Below are 4014 nucleotides of genomic sequence, written 5' to 3' on the forward strand. Positions count from 1 at the left end.
TGGCTGGCATGTGGTGCTGGGGGATTGAACCGTGGTCCCTGTGCTTTGCTAAGCTTGTTCTAAGTAGGTGCTTTAGACCACTGAGCCATCTCACCAGTCCCCGATTATTAGCTTTTAAAAACAAATTTCAAAAATAAAATTTTGAAACTTGTCCTCATGTTTCCTTTCATCATAAACACTTACTGAGCTCTCTTGTCAGAACATAGCGAACTATTCTGACCCTCAAGACTATGTTTCAAGAGCCTCTTCCTTCCTGAATTCTAGTCATCCTCTAGTGCTGCGGTACGTCTAGCTACCCAGCACACTCTGAGATTACGCCCGCAGCCCAGTCCCATTCTAGACTTGACTCAAGAACATCATTCGGCATGAGCACAGTATCTGGCACCAGCAGGAAGTACACAGCTGGTGGCTGAGTGTAAATCATACAGTATTCTCCGACTTTGGTCTTCACAGCGCTGGGATCACCAGCTGAGAACAGCTTTCAGTGGACTGTATGGAAGACCCAGGAAGAAAGCCAGTACTGGCAGCAGGGCCAACTGAAGAACGGTGCCACCCATGCCCTTGGAGCCCATGTGACTCTGGAAGGGGGCATCAGGTTAGGAACATTGTATATCCAGAGGAAGGGGGTATTCTCCCCAGGACCCTGCAGGGGTTTAAGTAGCTCGGGGAACACAGGCACAGTCTGCAGACACTTCAGTTTTTTTTTTTTTTTTTTGGCAGAACTGGGGATTGAACTCAGATCCCTGCGTTTGCCAGTCAAGCGCTTATCCTACTGAGCCATCTCCCTGGCCCCGACACTTCAGTTTTGACAAGAGCTGAGGTGTCCACAGTCAGAGCCCTGGGTGTCACGAGACAGTCTAGAGGGGGCGGGCACCTCGGAAGCCATCGCCCCACACGCCAGTGACTGCAGTGCCTAGCTTCCTTCGGCCCTAAAAACTGGATGTGGACCTGGCGTCTCTCTCCCCCACTGTGAGCTGGCTTTCTCGCCACAGTGAGGAGCACGGCCACCACACCTTCCTCTTCCACCTGCACATCCCGAGGGTGCTCACCAGCTCTGCGCTGCATGGAGCGAGCCAGGAGCCCAGAGCCCACTCACCAGCTGCCCACCAAGGAAGCTGCCGCAGAAGCTGGCAGCACTGTACCCGAAAGGTGCAGAGGCAGAATAGGGTAAGAGAGGAATTTTAAGTTTCTTGTTCTGAAAAGAAGTTTTATAGTAGTCTAATTTAGCACTTCTTTTATAGTTGGTTCTTTGCCTGTTACATTTCCCCTAACATTTTTACTCTATCTACCTTTCCCAAGTAGGCCTACAATCCATCCCAAAGTGACTTCTGCGCAGTGTGAGGTCAAGGTCCAGGTCCAATTTTCCCTGTACTGTTGGTCCAGTGACAGTGCTACCTTTTATGGAAGACTTCAGTTACTTAGGCAGGAGTAGCTCTATTGTGGCGAAAGCGCATATACAGCTAACCCAACTGAATAAAAATACCCTTTCTACCCTGTACTCCCCAGCTCTAGTGCCCTTATGACCAGATGTTGCTGTGGGGTGTGCCCGCGGTGCTAGAGACAGGACTTGGGGCCTCACACACATCAGGCAGCGCTCTAGCCCTGGGCTCCACCCCCGTTTTGTTGAACCTCCTTAAAGGGCATGTTCTGGCCTGCACGGACTGACAGAAGGCCACCACAGCAATCACCCACAGCACCTGCTGTATCAGCGAAGCTCTCCAAAACCTGTTGAGGACTGGTTTCTCTTCGCACTGACTGGCTAGTACCAGTTTACCCTTTGGGCCTTACCAGGTTTGAGGGTTTCTAGACAAGACACCCTGCTGCGTGACTGCCAGGCATGGAGCCCACTGTACACCCCAGCAGCTGGCTTACAAAAGAAGTTAAGATTATTGCTCAAATGATACAAAATGTCGTCATCATTTAAAACTTAGCCAAGCCAGGTGTTGTGGGAGGCACAATAACTCTAGACCTCCAATACTATTACAAGTGAGTCTTTCTAAATCCTGTGAATCTGCCACATCATGACTCCGTGCCACGTATCCTTTAATAGTCACCCGAGTGCCTCTGACCTATAAAATTATCTTGGTGCATCAGCATCATCAGTGACGCTGACGTCCTCCTCCCCTACCTCTGCTGAGCTAAGTTCCTAGTTCTTTTTACCCCGCCTATTTCCCATAAGTCTCCTGCTATGCCCCGGAGGTGGGACTGCCTGTCATAGCCCGGTTGCCTAGTTACTCGCGCCTTTTACCCTCTGCCTCCACTATATACACCCAGCACCTCCCCTGAATAAACAAGACTTGATCAGAATCCTGTCTTGTCTCCATTTCTCGCGTCTCCTGTCCTTTGTCCCCTCCTCAATTCCCCGCTCCTCTCCCAGGTGACTTTCGTTGACTGACCTGCTGGTTCGGGACAAGGTGTGGTGGTGCATACCTGCAATCCCAGCACTCAGGAGGCTGAAGCAGGATCGTTGCAAGTTTGAGACCAGCCTAGGCTACAAAGTGAGCTCAAGGCCAGCCTGAACTGCATAGTGAGACCGTATTTCAAAAAGACTAAAAACCCCACAAAATGAACAACAAAAAAAACCTAATCCAGTTTAATATAAGTCCAGTTTAACTGTGGATTTTTAAAAATTTAAGCATTTAGAGTACTTTTCCAGAATATTAAAAGAAATCTAAAAACAGGAAAAAAAATCTGTTAATATGTTGAAAATGGCTCCTTGACAGGGACTGAGTAATTTTTTTTACGTATTTAGTACGAGGCCTACAGGGTCTCACTACACAGATAGGACTTGTAGTGATCCTGTTTTCAGTCTCCCAAGCTCTGGGATTACAGGCGCAGGCCACCACACCTGGTCTCAATCACCATCTCAGTGTGCTCTGGAGGGCCTACTGCACGGTACAGGAACGGTTCTAAAAACAAGAAAACTCATGCATGTTAATACATATATCGTAACTTCACAGCTGAAATGTCTTTAGACTCTGCACTGTCTTCATAGGCGAGTCCTGGTTTTGTTAATGTTATGGTGACTCAGGACGTGAACTAGCAGCCTTCTTTTTCTTCTTCTTACTCTGCTTCTTACGCTTTTTCTTTTTTCTGCTGCTTTTTCTCGTTCTCCACTGCTTTTCTTCTTTATTGCTCGCACCTCTTCAGTATGATCTGATTCTGACAAGGACCCAGATGAAGAAGGCTCACCTGCAGGATACATCTTTCTTTCTTTGGTCAGTCCTTTAACGTCCTTTTCTTTCTCGCTTACATCCTTTGACTTCTTTTTCTTTTTTCAACTGTCCTCACTGTCTGACTCAGTTTCTGACTGGCAACTTGCAGAAGATTTATATGAACAGTTCTTCTTTTACCTTCTCCTTTTTGCTTGCTTCTTTCCCCCATCCTCAGAACCTGAAGAACTGGTGGAAGAATCAGAGCCCGAAGAAGAAGAAGATGAATACCTACCAGAGTTCTTTTCTTTTTTTGGATGAGCTCTCATTTCCACTTAATAAGTTCTCTCTGTGCTTTTCTAGTTCTTTCTTCCAATTCTCATTCATTTTTTCTTCAAATTCAGCCAGAGCCTCAGAGCCTTTCTTTTTCTCTTCTAGTTGTTCTTTCACTTCTCCCCAGGTAGGCCTGGGTCGATTCAGATAATCCTGCATGGTCGGCCCTGAAGACTGGACTGGACCTCTTGATCTGGCCATTGCTGTTGGATTCACGTAGGCCACCCGATTGTCCCGTTTCCCCGTGGTGCCAGACAGAGCGCACAGTTAAGACTGTGAAGGCCAGACGAGGCTACGGAAGCAGCCGACACAGGTACATCGCAGATCCTTCTGCTGCCGCCCCGCCAAAACACCTCCAGTTACACTTAATCTTAGCACCAAGCCACAGGTTGACATACATAAATGAGATCTTTTTTTTTTTTTTTTGGTGGAACTAGGGATTGAACTCAGGCCCCTGCGCTTGCCAGGCAAGTGCTTATTCCACTGAGCTATCTCCCCTGCCCTCATAAATGAGATCTTTAGAAATAAA

General features: G+C 47.7%; 1 pseudogene; it reads right to left on the reverse strand.

Moving 5' to 3' along the window:
* Window positions 1-3017: 3017 nt before the first annotated feature.
* Window positions 3018-3740, reverse strand: LOC105742516 (annotated as a pseudogene).
* Window positions 3741-4014: the final 274 nt, after the last annotated feature.

This window comes from Octodon degus, unplaced genomic scaffold, assembly GCF_000260255.1.
Source record: "Octodon degus isolate 3935 unplaced genomic scaffold, OctDeg1.0 scaffold00057, whole genome shotgun sequence".
Classification (NCBI taxonomy): Eukaryota; Metazoa; Chordata; class Mammalia; order Rodentia; family Octodontidae; genus Octodon; species Octodon degus.